This window comes from Loxodonta africana, chromosome 4, assembly GCF_030014295.1.
Source record: "Loxodonta africana isolate mLoxAfr1 chromosome 4, mLoxAfr1.hap2, whole genome shotgun sequence".
Lineage (NCBI taxonomy): Eukaryota > Metazoa > Chordata > Mammalia > Proboscidea > Elephantidae > Loxodonta > Loxodonta africana.
Window position 1 is genome coordinate 67,227,204 of NC_087345.1, and position 20,425 is coordinate 67,247,628.

Sequence of the window (20,425 nt, forward strand, 5' to 3'; positions counted from 1 at the left end):
TAATACAAGGTAAACGGTATGTAAATAGTTGTTATGCTGTATTATTTAGGGAATAACAACAAGAAAAAAGGGTGCACACAAGTAGTGAATGAACTGACATGCAAGGTGAACAATGCTCAAACAAACGATCCATGGTTGGTTGAATCCACAGATGCGGAACCCACAGATACAGAGGACTGACTGTGTTTGAAAACTTGTGCATTCGCTTTCCATCCTTTGATGTTGCATCTTCACAGTTTATTGGACTACTGCTGATACCTGACAGGGTTGAAGGAAATCGTGAAGTTCATGATACAAATACAACGGTATGCTCAATCCGAAGATGCGTTTTGGTTCACTTTACACAGGATAGGACCAGATACATCACAAGTCACATGATTACAGTGCTGCAGTTGTGTTCTCATGTGGTTGACAACAGAGAACTGAATGTGAGGTTATATCTGATCGGCGTGAAATGAAAAGGAAAATATAATTGTTATTGTATACAGGGAGCCCTGGTGGCATAGTGGTTAAGAGCTCAGGATGCTAACTGAAAGTTCAGCAGTTTGAATCCACCAGCCGTTCCTTGGAAACCCTATGGGGTACTTCTCCTCTGTCCTATAGGATCACTGTGAGTCGGAATTGACTGTATGGCAATGGGTTTTAATTGCATCCAAAATTTATAAAATAAACATTTTATTTCTTTGCAGAATTTTTTTAACTCCTGTATTCAGAGATATGTACCTAGTTGATATAACAATAGCATCACTTCTCGATGAGCAAGTTTGTTTTGTGAGTCATAACAATATCAATCGATTTCTTAAAAAAAAGTCTGAAAGGAAATGGAAGAAAATACATTTATATGATTTTTATTATCTAAATATTCATTTAATTTATTTCCTCAAGGAATTGTTCACTTTCCTTACATGGAGATAGGTAACTATTCAGATAAAATGTAAATGTAATGTTCTGATAAATGCCCTTTGTTGGTTTCTTGGAAGACGAATTTAGAAACACATTTATTGTCACAAAATAGAAACACATTTTACACAATAAATTAAATAAATTTTGAATTTTGCGTCCTCTTTATGTGCCTAACACCTCATTTGTAAGCATATATAGAGTAATATCAAGCACCATGTCCACACAACAGACAAATTAAAAGTGAAACCACCTCGATAGATAAGTGAAAACTTTTCATGTTAGATAAATATTAATATTTCCAGTAGATTTGGGACTTTGCTATGTTAGTATTATATTAAATTATTACCCATGTTAGTATTATATTAAATGTATGCTAGATTGTGTCCATGTGTATGCCAAAATATTTTAAAGTTAAAGTTATGAATATTATTGTTTACAAAACTTAGGACATAACTCTGTATGTAAATGCTATAACAGCTTAACTTAATTGAATTCATTGCAATGGTCAACTTATTCCAGTTCCCTCGCTTTTTAGTGTCATCTGGGACTGGAGCTCTCATTGATTGTTTACTAGAATGTACACAAGAGCATACCTTTGTGTTCGTATCATGGCAAAGAGCATTGTTGGCCCTCCTGGCTGGAGTTGCTGGATGAGCAGATGTGGATGTACAAGAGGTTCTCTCAAAATGGATCACAGACCTGTTATCTGTTAATATAATCTGTCCTTGCCCAATAACTGCTCCTGTTGTATCCAGTTGCATATTGGATGAATGTAGCAAGAGCTAGAAGCAACAGTCAACCCCCACCTCTTATTTATTAAAGACATAGTATACTCCCAAGACACCTGTAAAGATAAGGAGTTTCAATTACATGGGAGGTGACGGTAGGAATCAAATGTCAACAAAGGTGCTGAAGTGGTAGGGGCCTCATAGCTCAAACAACCTTGCCTGTGGGTGCCCTCGTGATCTTACATGAACTATATTTCTGGTCAGCACATTCTCACTTAGTAAAGATGATGTCAATTTCATTTAGTGTCCTACCAGTTCCTTGCCATTGCAGCGCTCACTGTTCCTTATGTCCTGTCTGCTTGGGTTCTATGAGTCTTTGCTTTGGATAACTAGTGCCCCTGTTCTGTTAATGCCCTAAGCATGTGCTTACCTTGCTTATTGGGTAATCCATCCCTGATTACCTTTCATTCATTCGATAATATTGATTAAACCCTACTGTCTTTATAACAGAAATACCATAAGTGGATGGCTTTAACAAAGGGAAATTTATTCTCTCATAGATTAGAAGGCTAGAAGTCTGAATTCAGGGCGCCAGCTCCAGGGGAAGGCTTTCTGTCTGTCTGCTCTGGAGGAAGATTCTTGTCATCAATCCTCCCCTGCTCTAGGAGCTTCTCAGTGCAGGGATTCTGGGGTCAAAGGATACGCTATGCTCCCAGCTTTGCTATGCAAGGTTGTTTGAGCTATGAGGCCCCTACCACTTCAGCACCTTTGTTGACATTTGATTCCTACCATCACCTCCCATGTAATTGAAACTCCTTATCTTCACAGGTGTCTTGGGAGTATACTATGTCTTTAATAAATAAGAGGTGGGGGTTGACTGTTGCTTCTAGCTCTTGCTACATTCATCCAATATGCAACTGGATACAACAGGAGCAGTTATTGGGCAAGGACAGATTATATTAACAGATAACAGGTCTGTGATCCATTTTGAGAGAACCTCTTGTACATCCACATCTGCTCATCCAGCAACTCCAGCCAGGAGGGCCAGCAATGCTCTTTGCCATGATACGAACACAAAGGTACGCTATGTCCCCTTCTCTCAGTTCACTTCTCTCCTTTATATTTCAAAATAGATTGACTCAAGGCACAACTTAATGTTGTGGATTGAGTCCTACCTCATTAACATAACTGTCTCTAATCCTGCTTCATTAGCATCATAGAGGTAGGATTTACAACACATAGAAAAATCACATCAGATGACAAAATGGTGGACAATCACACAATACTGGGAATCATGGCCTAACCAGTTTCACACACACTTTTGAGGGACAAAATTCAATCCATAACGCCTATCGTGTGCCAGGCCTCGAAGTAGATGCTAGGCTTCAATGGACAAAAACAGGGGAGACAAACAATATACAGTAAACATATAATTTATGGTATCTTTATGGATCTAGTATGTTAAAGGAGCCCTGGTGTAGTAGTAGTTAAGAGCTCAGCTGCTAATCAAAAGGTCAGCAGTTCAAATCCACCAGCTGCTCCTTGGAAACCCTATGGGCAGTTCTACACTGTCCTATAAAGTCACTATGAGTTGCAACTGACCCAATGGTACCTAAAAACAACAAGAGTATGTTAAAGAGGAGCCCCGGTGGCACAGTGGTTAAGCACTCAGCTGCTAACTGAAAGGTTGACAGTTTGAATCCACCAGCCGCTCTGCAGGAGAAATGTGTGGCAGTCTGCTTCCATAAAGATTACAGTCTTGGAAACCCTATGGGGCAGTTCTACTCTGTCCTGTAAAAGTCGCTACGAGTCAGAATCGACTCAATGGCAATGGGTTTAGTTTTTGCTTTTTTGGGTTTAGCATGTTAAAATGTGATAATGACTATGAGGACAAACTAAAGCAGAGCACGAAGATTGGGAGAGCTGTGAGTGGTGGGGCATGTGGTATGGTAATTTTAAATTGGGTTATCAGGGAAGACCTTATAGAGAAGATAATATCTGGACAGACTCAAAAAAGACGAGGAGGTAAAAATGAAATGTGGTACAGCCAGCCATAAAGAGAAATGAAGTTCTGATACATGCTACTACATGCATCAACATTAGAAACATTATGATGAGCAAAATAAGGCAGACACAAAAGGACAAATGCTGTATGACGCCAATTACATGAAATATCTAGAATAGGCAAATGCATAGAGATAAAAGTTTATTAGTGGCTACCAGTGGCTGAGGGGAGAGGGAAATGGGGAACTATTACTTAAGGAGTACTGAGTTTCTCCTTAGGGGGATGAGAAACATTTGAAAATGCATAATGGTGGTAGTTGCACAACCTGGTGAATATAATTGATGTCACAGGCTTGTCCTCTTAAAAATGGTTAAAATGGCAAATGTTTTGTTATATATATTTTGCCACTATAACAACAACAAAACAGGTAAGGAGGTGAGTCATGCAGATGTTTGGGGGAGAATATTCTAGGCAGAAGGAAAACCAGTGCAAAGGCCCTGAGATATGCATATGCTTGACATATTCCAGGAGCATCAAGAGAGTTGGAGTGGAGTGAGTAAGGGGGAGAATAATAAAAAGTAACAGAGGGCCAGTTCACATGGGGTCTTGTAGGTTCCACAAAGTATTTGGTCTTTCCTCTAAGGGGAATAAGCAGCCGCTAGAGAGTTTTGAGCAGAGAGCTGACATGACCAGTTAGGAGATGATAGAAAGAACTCAGGGGAGAAATTATGGTAACCACTACCTACTGCTATCGAGTCGATTCCAACTCAGCAGTGGGTAGCAATGGAAGTGGGGAGAAGCAGTTAGTTTCTGAATGTATTTTAAAAGGAGACGCAAGAGGATTTCTTGATGGATTGGATATGGGATGTGGAAGAAAGAGGGAAGTCAAGGATGACCACAAGGCTTTGGGCCTGAGCAACTGAAAGGATGGAGTTGCCATCAGTTGAGATGGGGAAGACTGGATGAAGTGGGCTTGAAGGCAGAGGAATGGTAGAGTGGGAGAGGAGGATTAACTTGGCAATTTATATTAGACATACAAGTAGAGAAAGGGAAGGCATACAAGTTCAGAGTTCAGGGGAGAGTTCTGGGCGAGGAGTAAGAGCTGGGAGTTATAGTCAAACAGATAGTGTTTAAAGCCACAAGATTAGGTGAGACTATCAAGGGACTGAGAAGAGAACAGACTGAGCTTGAGGGCACAGTAACATGAAGATGTTGAGAAGAAAAGGTGGGACCAGTAAAGCCTAAGGAGAGGCCAGAGAGCTAAAAGCAAAACTAAGAAGGTGTTGGGTATTAGAACCAAAAAAAAAAAAAAAGTTTCTAGGGGGAAGGATGATGATGATATGAAATGTGGCTCCATCCCTTACTAGCTGAGCAACTTTGGGCAAGGGACTTTGTCTCTCCGTGCCTCAGTTTCCTCTTTTGTGAAACAGAATCTATAGTAGTGCCTACCTCACAGTCTTCCTTGGAGGATTATATGACTCATCCTCACACGTGTTCAGAGCTGTGCCAGACACACAGTGAGCGTCTGGTCAATGTCAACCATTACCACAATTACATTCCCTGAAGTGAGGAGCTGAATCCTTCCCCTTCCTCTCAGGCCTGTACCCAGTTTCACTGCCAGGAGGCCACAGAGACAGCCTTTCCTTTGTGGCACGTGGAACTGGATATCACTCTCAGGGGTCTGTGCGTGGAATTCAGGGGATTCGTAAACTTAGATGGGGAAACATTTTATATTCTTATTTTCACTAACTTCTAACTGAAAAGTAGTGTGCTCTTTTATTATGAATTTGTCATCAAACTTCAGTAGTATTACTAATACCTGTGACTTTGCTATTAACAGAAGTCATGAATGTTTATATATCAAAACAGTTGCTATAGACATCTCAAAACATCATTACACTTACTACTACTGTGAAATTATGGTAGTTATTAGGTGTATTTCTTCTAAATCTTGTCGCTTATTGCTTTAATAATGAAGTACATATCTTACTATATCACATTTAAAAAGCTATTTTGATACTCATATTTCATGAAAATTGGTTTCCTTTGCAATCCTATGTGTTTTATTTTATGCCTTCAAAAACATCATTTTGAAAAGGGGCACCCTGGCAAGAAAAAGTATTGAGAACTCCTGTTTATAATCCTCAAAGAGGTGGACGAGCAGCGACTTTATAAGCAGAAAGCATGGTCCCCAGTGTCTTAGTCATCTAGTGCTGCTATAACAGAAGTACAAGTGGGTGGCTTTAACAAAGAGAAATCTATTCTCTCACAGTCTAGGAGGCTAGAAGTCCAAATTTAGGGTGCCATCTCCAAGGGAATGCTTCTCTCTTTGTTGGTTCTGGGGGAAGTTCCTTGTCATCAATCTTCCCCTTGCCTAGGAGCTTCTCAGCTCAGGAAACTCGGGTTCAAAGGATGTGCTCTGCTCTTGGTGGTATGAGGTCCCCATGTCTCTCTGCTCGCTTCTCTTTTTTATATCTCAAAAGAGATTGATTTAAAACACAATCTAATCTTGTAGATTGAGGCCTACCTCGTTAACGCAGCTGCCTCTAATCCTGCGTCATTAACCTCATATTGGTGGGATTTACAATACATAGGAAAACCTCATCAGATCACAAAATGGTAGACAACATTACTGGGAATCATGGTCTAGCAATGACAGAATTCAATCCATGACACCCAGCAAGTAGAAATCTCTTCGGTCTTTTTGATTTTCTAGAAAATATCATTATCAAATTGCTGAGGTATTACAAAGTTGTAAATAAAATCAACTACAACAGAATGCAAAATCGGGTTCATTTACAGATACTTCAAAAGCAACAAAAATCCTAAAACGAAGGCACTTATGCTTCTTTATATTGCTTAGCTCAGAGAAGAACAATAATGGCTTCAGTTTAGTCCACTCTCTTTAAACATTTTTCTCCCAGCAGATTGCCTTAGTATCCTGTATATTGTAATTTCAGATAGAATGTGTAGCATAATTTCATGTACTAATTATGCTAATGCTGAATCAATCTGAAACTCAAGCTAAAGACTTTTAAATATTTATGACATGTATCTTATAGCTTCTAGAAAATAAAATATCCGTATTCAAGGGGGAAATACATTAAACGGAAGGTGAGAAAAATCAACTGCTTTAATTTTAGCTATGTCACTGTCTGCTGGGCTCAAGTAAAATGACCACGTTTTAATGGAGAATAAATTTTTAAAAAAAGTGTTGGGAAAGAAATGGCTTCACTGACTACATTTGTTCCACAGGAGCTTTCTCTCTATAGCAGCTCTATGGACAAAATAGCATGAATCACTGTATCCTCAGCTGCTAATAATTTAAGCACAACAACAGGTTATTCCTGTAAGGGATTAGTACCAATCTAGGATTTAAAATTAAAAAAAAATTTTTAATTAAAAAAATTTTTTTTAATACCAGGATATTTATTGCACATTTAAGCATTGAAATACTTAAGATGAACTGGATGCTACAACAGCTGCTGTCTTGGGTTTTAGCTATTGCTCCTTCCCAAAATCCATGCCTGAATCCGCAGTATGCAATTTTTAGGTGTCACATCAGACCAACACCATTGGTATTTTGTCTTTTAGCCTTGGCACTCCAGTTATACTTTCTTTTGCAGTTGGGGGGGTAGCCACATTTGCCACAGGTCACTTCTGAAGGTGGTAGACCTTAGAGTCACAGCAGTGGCACAATGCATGTGTCTTATTACAACACTCTCCAAATGATGACGTTCCCTTTGTTGTCTTGCTTCTGTAGCCCAAAGAGGACAGAAGAGAACGCACTTCTGCTGTATTGTCCTCATGAGCTTCTGCCTACTGGAGCACTTCCCAATATAGGCTTTTTTTCCTGAGACGTCACTTTCCCCACAGTCTATTTTTTAACATAAATGCAATTTGATGTAATATAGAAAAATTAAACACAGGAGGGACAAGCCGTCTCAGAAAATCACACACAGAGGGGTAAGTGGATGGTGACCTACCAGGCCAGAGAGAGAGAGAAAGATCCACACAGCGCTGGGACTGAGAATTTTTCCTTTTGTTTCCCTTTGGCCTCAGGTATAGGAAGTTAAGAGTTGAAGTAATTTTGCACCTTAGCTTGCAAAGCCCCTCTCTTGTTAGATATCCTCCTCCACTACTCTACCTAAGGATCTTACCAATGCCTTGTTGAGTCGGACTGGAGGTTATTAGGGTACATTGCAGTTTCTTTATAGTGGTGAGAATATATGTGTGTGCACTTGCACACACACATATTAAGTGTTAACTAATGTTCATAAAACTGTCAGTATATACATTTAGTTGATGGGAATAAGACAAGGATGCCCTCTTTCACCACTCCTGTTTAATACTTTGCTAGAAGTCCTAGCTAGAGCAATAAGGCAAAAAAAAAAAAAAAAAAAGTAATGAATAAAGGGCATCCAAATTGGAAAAGAAGTAAAATTATCCCTATTGGCAGATGATATGATCCTGTAATAGAGAACCCCAAAGATTCCGCAAGAAAACTACTGTAATTAATAGAAAGATTCAGCAGAGTAGCAGAATGTAAGATGAACATACAAAAATCAGTTGGATTCCTATACGCCAATTAAAAGAACTTCAAAAAGGAAACCAGGAAAATAATAAAATACTTATGAGTAAATCTAACCAGGGATGTAAAAGACCTATACAAAGAAAACTACAAAACACAATCGCAAAAAAAAAAAGAGAGACCTACATTAATGGGAAAACATACCAAGTGTGTGGGTAGGTAAATTCAACGTTGTGAAAATGTCAATCCTACCCAAAGCGATCTACAGATATAATGCAATCCCTATCCAAATACCAACAGCAGTCTTTATCGAGATAGAAAAACTAATCACCAACTTTATATGGAAAGTAAGAGGCCCCAGATATGCAAATCATTATTGAAGAAAAAGAACAAAATAAGAGGCCTCGCACTATCTGATCTCAGAAGCTACTATGCAGCCACAGAAGTAAAAACAGCTTGGAACTCATACAATCGAAGTTGTCAAGGATTTCATTTTACTTGGATCCACAATCAACACCCATGGAAGCAGCAGGTCAAGAAATCAAAAGACACATTGCATTGGGCAAACCTGCTGCAAAGGACCTCTCTGAAGTGTTGAAAAGCAAAGATGTCACGTGGAAGACTAAGGTGCACCTGACCCAAGCCATGGTATTTTCAATCACATCGTATGCATGTGAAAGCTGGACAGTGGATAAGGAAAACTGAAGAAGAAAGAATTGGCGCCTTTGAATTGTGGTGTTGGCAAAGAATATTGAATATACCATGGACTGCCAAAAGAATGAACAAATCTGTCTTGGAAGAAATGCAACCAGAATGCTCCTTAGAGGCACAGGTGGAGAGACTGTATCTTACATATTTTGGACATGTTATCAGGAGGGACTAGTCCCTGGAGAAGAACATCTTGCTTGGTAAAGTACAGGGTCAGCAGAAAAGAGGAAGACTGTCAACGAGATGGATTGATACAGTGGCTGCAACAATGGGCTCAAGCCTAACAACGATTGTAAGGACAGCGCAGGACTGAGCAGTGTTTCCTTCTGTGGTATATAAGGTCATTATGAGTTGGAAATGACTTGATGGCACCTAACAACAACAACTGGTACAACAACAGACACATAGACCAATGGAACAGAATTGAGAACCCAGATGTAATCCATCCACCCAGGGTCAGCTGATATTTGACAAAGGACCAAAGTCCATTAATTGAGGAAAAAACTGAGTATTTAACAGATGGTTCTGGCAAAACTGGATGTTCATTTGTAAAAAAATGAAAAAGGACCCATACATCACATCACACACAAAAACTAACTCAAAATGGACCAAAGACCTAATTATGAAACCCAAAACAATAAAGATCATGAAAGAAAAAGAGCAACAATGCTAGGATTCCTAATATATTGCATAAATTTGATACAAACCATAACTAACAATGCACAAACACCAGAAGATAAACTGGATAACTGGAAGCTACTAAAAATTAGACACTTATGCTCATCCAAAGACCACCAAAGAAGTAAAAAGAGATCATACAGACTAGGAAAAAGGTTTTGGTTACTACATATCTGACAGGGTCTGATCTCTAAAATCTGCAGAATACTTCAGCACTTCAGTAACAAAAAGACAGGTAATCCAATTATGAAATGAGCAAAAGATATAAACAGACACTTTACCAAAGAAGATATTCAGACAGCTAACAGATACTTGAGGAAAGGCTCATGATCATTAGCCATTAGAGAAATACAAATCAAAACTGCAATGAAATACCATCTCACCCCAATATTACTAGCAAGAATAAAAAAAAAAAAAGCAGAAAATAACAAATGTTGGAGAGGTTGCAGGGAGATTGGAACTCTTATGTACTACTGGTGGAAATGTAAAATGGTACAATCACTATGGAAAACAATATGGCACCCTTTAAAAAGCTAGAAATAGAAATACCATATGATCCAGCAATCCCACCACTAGGAATATATCCTAGAGAAATAAGAGCTGTCACACGAATAGACATATGCTCACCCTTGCTCATTTCAGCATTGTTCACAATAGCAAAAACATGGAAACAACCTAAGTGCCCATCGACGGATGAATGGATAAACAAATTATGGTACATACGCACAATGGAATGGAACAATGATAAATCCACAAAACATCTCACAACATGGATGAATCTGGAGAGCATTATGCTGAGTGAAATAATTCAACCAGGAAAGGACAAATATTACGTCAGACCACTATTATAAAAACTCAAGAAAAGTTTTGCATGCAGAAAGAACAATCTTTGTTGGTTATGAAAGAGGGGAGGGCTGGGGAGGGGAAATCACTAACTAGACAGTAGACAAGTGTTAACTCTGGTGAAAGGTAAAACAGCACACGATATAGGAAGTTAGCACAATTTGACCAAGGCAAAGCCATAGAAGCTTCCTAGATGTATCCAAACACCTTGAAGGGCCAAGTTACTGGGGCTGAAGGCTGGAGACCATGGTCTTGGGGGACATCCAGGTCAACTGGCATAACATAGCTCATAAAGAAAATGTTCTGAGGTGGGGCCAAGATGACAGAGTAGTCAGATGCTTCCTATGGTCCCTCTTACAACAAAGACCTAAAAAAACAAGTGAATCGATTATATATGACAATCTAGGATCCCTGAACAACAAAGGTGAAGTTGAGGAATCAGACTGAGCAGCAGGAGGAGGGAGAGACTGTTCAGAAGCAGTGAGAAGTTGCCAGACCTGACCCGATGGGAACTGGCACCTTGCAGGCTGGATTGGTTGGCATGTTTGGTGAAGCAACAGTGATGTTTGGGAAGCAATTTCTGCATCACGAGAGACTGAGTGGTGAACAGTCTACTCAAGCTTTCAGAACCAGTGAAAAGTGGAGCTCAATCAGTAAAGATGAGTACATGGGTACATCCTACCTCATGGATCAGAAAACACCCCCTTTGGGAAGAACCTCTCTCCCATTTACCTGCCCCCTCCCTGCTCTGCACAAGGTCCCAGGCTGGCTTTAGTGATTACTGCATCCCCTGGGTCAGAAGTAGGACCCATAGTATGTCCTAAGCCATTCTCCTGGCTTTGGAAAGGGAACAAGTTAACAAACAGGAAAAGATAATCTGTCAGGTCTCCTAATCCGGGAACCCAGGGCAGGCACACCTGCTTTGCCTAGCCACAGGCATAAGGGGTCCACAGACTTCGAATGTCTTTCACCACTGCATAGACCTGTGTGGGCCCATTTCAACAGTGTATGCCCTTATTAGCACAGTACAACAGGGTATATACATGAAGGCTATTTTCAACTGTATCAGCTCTAAAGTAGAGTGGCAGATTCATGGCATTTGACACCATTCTGGCCATTAAGCAAGGTCTACACCTACCCACACCAGGGGCTTGAGGACTGGTGGCTCCACCTATGCCACCTAGCCACCTGTGACAGGTGTCCAAGAATAAGTGGTGCCTCCCAGTCCTTACAGCCAACAGCATTGGATGCCCATGGTCCACCTGCAAAACCCACCCACCTACATGCCGTAGGGAACAGGGACATGCTTTTTCTCACAGACACTCAGGAGCAGCCGTCAGCCCTCTACCTTGCTCAACTCATGAACCTCTACTACAGCCAGATACCTGTGCCTACTCCAATTACCCCTTCCATCTAGGACTGTAGGTGAGAGCCTGCACCACACACTTGGTGACCATCTATACCTGGACAACTGAGCTGAATCCACACAAGAAAAGTAAATGGACTCCTGGGCTCACATACCTAATAACAGCTCTAACCACCTGGTGACAGAACACGAAAGCTTCAAAGGTGCCAATAATCAAACTAGCTCACACGAGCAGCCTACTTGGGCATATCAAATCAAAACAAGAAGCTAGGACACAGTAAGCAAACATAAATAAGTAAATATAATAACTTATTGATGGTTCAGAGACAACAGTCAATACCAAATCACATAAAGAGACAGGCCATGATAGCTTCAGCAAGTGCCCAAAACAAAGAATCAAGAAAACTTCCAGAGGAAGACAACTTCTTGGAATTACTGGAGGTAGAATTCAAAAGATTAGTATACAAATCTACAAAGCTCTTCAAGAGATTAGGAAGAAGATCAGACAAAATGCAGAACAAGCCAAGAAACACACAGACAAAGCAACAGAGGAACTTAAAAAGGTTATACAGAGTCATAATGACAAAGTTAAAAGACTGCAAGAATCCATAGAGAGATAGCAAACTGAAACCCAAAAGACTGATAATAAAATTTCAGAATTAGACAACTCAATGGAAAGTCGTAGGAGCAGAATTGAGACAATGGAAGTCAGAATTAGTGAGATTGAAGATAAAGCACTTGGCACCAAATTATTTGAGGAAAAATCAGATAAAATAATTAAAAAAAATGAAGAAACCCTCAGAGTTGTGTGGGATTCTATCAAGAGGAATAACCTAGAGTCATTGGAGTACCAGAATGGTGGGGGAGGGAGGATAACAGAAAATACAGAGAGAATTGTTGAAGATTTGTTGGCAGAAAACATCCCTAATGTCATGAAAGATGAGGAGATATCTATTTAAGAAGCTCATCGAACCCCACACAAGATAGATCCCAAAAGAAAGTCTCTAAGACATACTATAATCAAACTTGTCAAAACCAAATATAGAATTTTAAGAGCAGCTAGGGATAAACAAAAAGTCATCTACAAAGGAGAGTGAATAAGACTAAGCTCAGACTACTCAGCAGAAACTTTGCAAGCAAGAAGGCAATGGGATGACATACATAAAGCCTTGAAGGAAAAAAATTGCCAGCCAAGAATTATATATCCAGCAAAACTATCTTTCAAATATGATGGCAAAATTAGGGCATTTCCAGATACACAGAAGTTTAGAGAATTTTTAAAAACCAAACCAAGATTACAAGAAATACTAAAGGAATCCTCCAGTTAGAAAATCAATAACATCAGATAACAACCCAAGACTAGAACACAGGACAGAACAACCAGATGTCAACCCTGATAGGGAAGTAACAAATAAATCAAAGCTAAAACATGGAAAATATGGAAACAGAGACATCACTATCTAAAAGATGACAACATTTAAAAAAAGGGACTAAATAATGTAGTCATAGATCTTTCATATGGAGAGGAAGTCAAGGCAATATAAAGAAATAAAAGATTGGTTTAAACTTAGAAAAGTAGGGGTAAATATTAAGGTAACTACAAAGGAAACTAACAATCCCACACATCAAAATAAAAAACAAGAAAAACATAAAGGCTCAGCAAATACAAAATCAACAACAATGGGAAGGATAAGAAGAAAATACATAAATAAAAACTACTCAGCACAGAAAATTAAGTAGAACAAAGAAACTGTCAACAACACACAAAAAATATACATAAAAATGACAGCAATAAACTCATATCTATCAATAATTACAATGAATGTAAATGGACTAAATGTACCAATAAAGAGACAGAGAGTGGCAGAATGGATTAAAAAAAAAAATTATCCATCTATATGCTGCCTGCAAGAGACACACCTTAGATTTAGAGACATAAACAAACTAAAACTCAAAGGATGGAAAAAAATATATCAAGCAAACAACGATCAAAAAAAAGAGCAAGAGTGGCAATATTAATCTGTGACAAAATAGACTTTAAAGTAAAATCCACCACAAAGGATAAGGAAGGACACTATATAATGATTAAAGGGTCAATATACCAGGAGGACACAACCATAATACATATTTATGCACCGAACGACAGGGCTCCAAAATACATAAAACAAACTCTAAAGGCATTGAAAAGAGAAAAGGACAGCTCCACAATAATACTAGGAGACTTCAACACACCACTTTCAGTGAAGGACAGAACATCCAGAAAGAAGCTCAGTAAAGACATGGAAGACCTAAATGCCACATTCAACCAACTTGACCTCATAGACATATACAGACCACTCCACCCAACAGCAGCCAAGTATACTTCCTTTTCCAATGCTCATGGAACATTTCCAGAATAGACCACATATTCGGCCACAAAAGAAGCCTTAACAGAATTCGAAGAATTGAAATATTACAAAGCATCTTTTCTGACCATAAAGGCATAAAAGTAGAAATCAATAGCAGGAAAAAAAAAAAAATCAAACACATGGAAACTGAGCAACACCTTGCTCAAAACCACTGGGTTATAGAAGAAAAACAAGGACAGAATAAAGAAATTCACAGAAACAAATGAGAATGAAAATACTTTCTACCAGAACCTTTGGGACACAGCAAAAGCAGTGCTCAGAGGTCAATTTATAGCAATAACTGCACACATCCAAAAAGAAGAAAGGATGAAAATCAAAACATTAAGCCTACAACTCAAACAAACAGACAGAGAGCAACAAAAGAAGCCCTTGGGCACCAGAAGAAAGCAAATAATAAGAATTGGAGCAGAATTAAATGAAATAGAGAAACAATTCTAAGGGTTAACAAGAACAAAACCTGGTTCTTTGAAAAGATCAACAAAACCAAGAAACCATTGGCCAAACTGACAAAAGAAAAAAGAGAAGAGGACAAAAATAACCCGAATGGGAAATGAGATAGGCGGTATCACAACAGACCCAACTGAAATTAAAAGAATCATAACAGAATACCGTGAAAAACTGTAGTCTAACAAATTTGAAAACTTAGAGGAAATTGGACAAATTTCTGGAAACACACTACCTATCTAAACTAACACAAACAGAGGTAGAACAACACAATCAGAGTATAACAAAAGAAGAGATTGAAAAGGTAAATAAAAAACTCCTAACAAAAAAATGCCCAGGCCCTGACAGCTTCACTGGAGAATTCTTCCAAACTTTCAGAAAAAAGTTAGTATCACTACTACCAAAGGTATTTCAGAGTGTAGAAAAAGATGATATATCCCCAAATTCATTCTATGAAGTCAGCATAACCCTCATACCAAAACCAGGTAAAAAAAGAAGAAAAACTCAGACACCACAAAAAAAATTACAGACCAATGTCTGTTATGAACTTAGACACAAAAACCCTCAACAAAATTCTAGCCAATAGAATTCAACAACATATCCAAAAAATAATTCACCATGACCAAATGGGATTCATACCAGGTATGCAGGGATGGCTTAGGATTAGGGAAACAATCAATGTAAACCATCACATAAATAAAACAAAAGACAAGAGCCACATGATCTTCTCAGTTGATGCAGAAAAGACATTTGACAAAGTCCAACACCCATTCATGATAAAAACTCTCAGCAAAATAGGAATAGAAGGAAAATTCCTCAGCATAATAAAGGGCATTTATACAAAGTCAACAGCTAATGTCATTCTAATGGACAGAGTCTGAAAGCATTCCTCTTGAGAACGAGAACCAGACAAGGATGCCCTTTACCACCACTCCTATTCAACATTGTGCTGAGGGTTCTAGCCAGAGCAATTAAGCTAGAAAAAGAAATAAAGGGAATCCAAATTGGTAAGGAAGAAGTAAAAGTTTCTGTATTTGCAGATGACATGATCTTATACAGAAAACCCCAAAGAATCCACAAGAAAACTACTGTAACTAATAGAAAATATCAGTAAAATATCAGAATACAAGATAAACATACAAAAATCAGTTGAATTCCTCTACACCAAGAAACAGAACTTTGAAGAGGAAATCACCAAATCAATACCATTTACAATAGCCCCCAAAAAGACGAAATACTTAGGAATAAATCTAACCAGAGACATAAAAGACCTATACAGAGAAAACTACAAGACACTACTGCAAGAATCCAAAAGAGACTTACATAGGTGGAAAAACATACCTTGCTCATGGATAGGAAGACTCAACATTGTGAAAATGTCAGTTCTACCCAAAGTGATCCATAGATACAATGCAATCCTGATTCAAATTCCAACGGCATTTTTTAACGAGATGGAGAAACGAATTACCGGTTTCTTATAGAAAAGGAAGAGGCCCCGAATAAGTAAAGCATTACTGAAGAAGAACAAAGTGGGAGGTCTCACACTACCTGATTTTAGAACCTATTGTACCACGAAGGTAGTCAAAACAGCCTGGTACTGGTACAACAGATACATAGACCAATGGAACAGAATTGAGAATCCAGATGTAAATTCATCCACCTGTGGGTAGCTGATAGTTCACAAAGTCCCAAAATCTATTAAATGGGGGAAAAGACAGTCTCCTTAACAAACGGTGCTGGCATAACTGGATATCCATCTGCAAAAAAATGAAACAAGACCCATACCTCACACCATGCACAGAAACTAACTCAAAATGGATCAGAGAGCTAAAGATAAAATCTGAAAAGATGAAGATCATGGAAGAAAAAATAGGGACAAAGCTAAGAGCCCTAATACATAGCATAAACAGAATACAAAACGTTATTAACAATGCACAAACACCAGAAGAGTAACTAGATTACTGGGAGCTCCTAAAAACCAAACACTTATGTTCATCCAAGGTCTTCACCGAAAGAGTAAAAAGCCAACCTGCACACTGGGAAAAACTTTGGCTACAACGTATCTGATTAGGGTCTAATCTCCAAAATCTAGAAGATACTGCAAAACCTCAACAACAAAAAGACAAATAACCCAATTAAAAAATGGGCGAAGGATTTGAACAGGCACTTCACCAAAGAAGACATTTGGCGGTTAACAGATACATGAGGAAATGCTTGCAATCATTAACCATTGGCATCTGGGGTCTTAAAAGCTAGTGAGGGGCCATCTAAGATGCATCAATTGATTCCAACCCAGCTGGAGCAAAGGAGAATGAAGAACACCAAAGGCACAAGAAAAATATTAGCCCAAGAGATAGAAAGGGCCACATAAACCAGAGATTCCATCAGCCTGAGACCAGAAGGACTAGATGGAGCCCCACCAATGACTGCCCTGACAGGGAACAAAACAGAGTCCCTCACTGAGCAGGAGAAAAGTGGGGGAGCAGAACTCAAATTCTTGTAAAAAGGCTAGACTTAATGGTCTGACTGAGCCTGGAGGAACCCCGGAAGACATGGCTCTCGGCTTCTCTGTTAACCCAGAGCTAAAACTATTCCCAAAGCCAACTTTTCAGACAAGGATCAGATTGAACTATAAGACATAAAATGATACCTGTGAAGAGTGTGCTGCTTAGCTCAAGTAGATACATAAGACTAACTGGGCGGCTCCTGTCTGGAGGTGAGATGAGAAGGCAGAAAGGGACAGGAGCTGGTTGAATGGACACAGGAAATCTGGGGTGGACAGGAGGAGTGTGCTGTCACATTACAGAGAGAGCAACTAGGATCACATGACAACGTGTGTATAAATTTTTGTATGAGAAACTAACTTGAGCTGTAAACTTTCACTTAAAGCCCAATTAAAAAAAAATGACATCTCATCCTACTTTTGTGTCTTGGGTCTTAAAATCTTTCGAGTGGCCATCTAAATACATCTATTGGTCCCACCGTGTTTGGAGCAAAGCAGGATGATGAAAACGAAAGAGGCAAGAAAAATATCAATCCAAAGGACTAACGGACCACATGAACCACAGCCTCCACCAGCCTGAGCCCAGAACTAGATAGTGCCTGGGTATCACCACCGACCACTCTGACAGTGATCACAATGGAGGGTTCCAAACAGAGCAGGAGAAAAATTTAGAGCAAAATTGAAATTCACAAAAAAGACCAGACTTACTGGTCTGACAGAGACGAGAGGAACCCTGAGACTATGGTCCCCAGACACCCTGCTAATTCCTAACTGAAAGCACACCTGAAGTCCACCTTTTAGCCAAGGATTAGACAGGCCTATAAAACAAACAACACTCATGAGGAATGTGCTTCTTAGTTCAATCAAGTATAGGAGACCTAAAGGCCAACACCAGCCCAAGAGCAAAGACAGGAAGCCAGGAAAGGACAGGAATTGGACAAATGGACAGAGGGAACCTGGGGTGTAAAGGGAAAAGGTGAGAGTGTTGACACATTGTGGGGGGTTGCAATTGATGTCACAAAACAATTTGTGTATATGTTTTTGAATGAGAAACTAATTTGTGCTGTAAACTTTCACCTGAAACACAATTTAAAAAGTTATAGTAGACATTGGTCCATATTTATTTAATAAAAAAAAGGAATATACAGTTGATCGTCATTATTTGCTGATTCTGTATTTGCAAATTCACCTACACTAGAATTTGTTTGTAACCCAAAAGGAACACTAATGGGGCTTTTGTGGTCATTTTGTGGATGTGGACAAAGTGGTGAAAATTTTGAGTTATCCAGTGCACATTTCCACCTGAGGTCGAACAAGGTGATGCTCTGCCTTCTTGTTTCAATTCTCATTACTAGAAGCAAGTGTCCTTTTTTGCTCTATTTAGTGCCACATTTTCACATTTTTGTGCTTTTTATTGGTGATTTTACTGTTTAAAAATGGCTCCGAAATGTAGTGCTGCAGTGCTATGTAGTGTTCTTAGCGCAAGAAGGCAGTGATGTGCCTTACAGAGAAAATATGTGTGTTTGATACCAAACTGAGGAGACTGAGACTGGTGGGGAGAGTCAGAATTAAGGAAGTAAGAATAAGTTGAGGGAGCTAACAAGTTAGGCAATCCAGGGTCTTAGTCTGCAACCCGTAATTACTTCTAGGCAGGTTCTAGAGTATGCCACTGAGGTAGACAAATCTTTCAAGAAGCTAGACTAAGCATAACATTGGCAATATCTCATAATTTTTATGTATTTTTGTAGCTTAAAATTATGCTTTTTTTGTTGTAGATTTTACCACCAGTCCAGACTAATTAATTTTAATAAAATATCCATGTATTATTAAAGAGAAGGCTCATTTACTTGTTCTACCATTTAGCGGCTAAGTCTACATTATTCAATGTATAATTCTGGTCTCTATTTTAAAAATATTTCTTTGTCACTTGAGAAATCATTCTATGACTGGGAGGTGTAGGTTTCCAAGTACATTTATATTTTTTATTTCTTCTTGCCTTTATGCCAGTTCATCATTCTATTAAGCCTTTAAGAAACACTTATTATGTTAGACTGTGGTGAGCAAACAAAAATCAATAAAATGCAATTCCTGAGGCATTCACAGTCAATCGAGGGAAATAGACATTTAAACAACGACAAAGACAAAAAGCATATACAGGAAGATCTGAGAAGCAAGTGGAGGGAGTCACTAACTCCTTCAGAGATAATAGTCATAAATGGGGTGCAGAAAAATGTCCTCAAGGCTGGAAATAAGGTAACGTTGAGCACAAAACTAATAAGAACCAATTTGTAATGCATAAGGTTAGCCATCAGGAAAAATTATCCAATATTTTATCTGTAAATGTGTGTCTCTTCCACTTAAACCCCTCGATGACTCTATTGTCCTTGGGAATAAGTTCAGACTTCTTACTATGACTTCCCATTAGCCCTGCTTGCTTTCCAATTTCATCTGAGATCCCTATCGGTTGTTGTTTTTGTTGTTAGGTGTCATCAAGTTGGTTCCGACTCATAGTGACCCTGTGTACAACAGAATGAAACACTAGTTGGTCCTGCGCCAGCTTCACAATCGTTGTTCTTGAGCCCATTGTTGCAGCCACTGTGTCAGTCCATCTCCTTGAGGGTCTTCCTCTTTTTCTCTGACCCTCTACTTTACCAAGCATGATATCCTTCTCTAAGGGATTGGTCCCTACTGATAACATGTCCAAAGTATGTGAGACTAAGTCTTGCAGTCCTTGCTTCTAAGGAGCATTCTGGCTGTACTTCTTCCAAGACAGATCTGTTCATTCTTCTGGTAGTCCATGGCGTATTCAATATTCTTTGCCAACACCATAATTGAAAGGCACGAATTCTTCAGTCTTCCTTATTAATTGTCCAGCTTTCACATGCATACGAGGCGATTGAAAACACCATGGCTTGGGTCAGGCACACCTTACTCCTTAAAGTGACATCTTTGCTTTTTAACATTTTAAAGAGACTTTTCACAGCAGATTTGCCCAATGCAATGTGTTGTTTGATTTCTTGACTGCTGCTTCCATGGGCATTGATTATGTATCCAAGTAAAATGAAATCCTGACAACTTCATTCTTTTCTCCACTTACCATGATGTTGCTTATTGGGCCAGTTGTGAGGAGTGTTTTCTTTATGTTGAGATGTAACCCATACTGAAGGCTGTAGTCTTTGATCTTCATCAGTAAGTGCTTCAAGTCCTCTTCACTTTCAGAAAGCAAGGTTGTGTCATCTGCATATCTCGTGTTGTTAATGAGTCTTCCTCCAATCCTGATGCCCCATTCTTCATATAGTCCAGCTTCT

The 20,425-nt window shown here is 39.0% G+C and overlaps 1 pseudogene; it reads right to left on the minus strand.

Annotated features, from left to right (window-relative positions):
- Window positions 1-7,092: 7,092 nt before the first annotated feature.
- On the minus strand, window positions 7,093-10,982 carry LOC111747855 (large ribosomal subunit protein eL37-like; annotated as a pseudogene).
- Window positions 10,983-20,425: the final 9,443 nt, after the last annotated feature.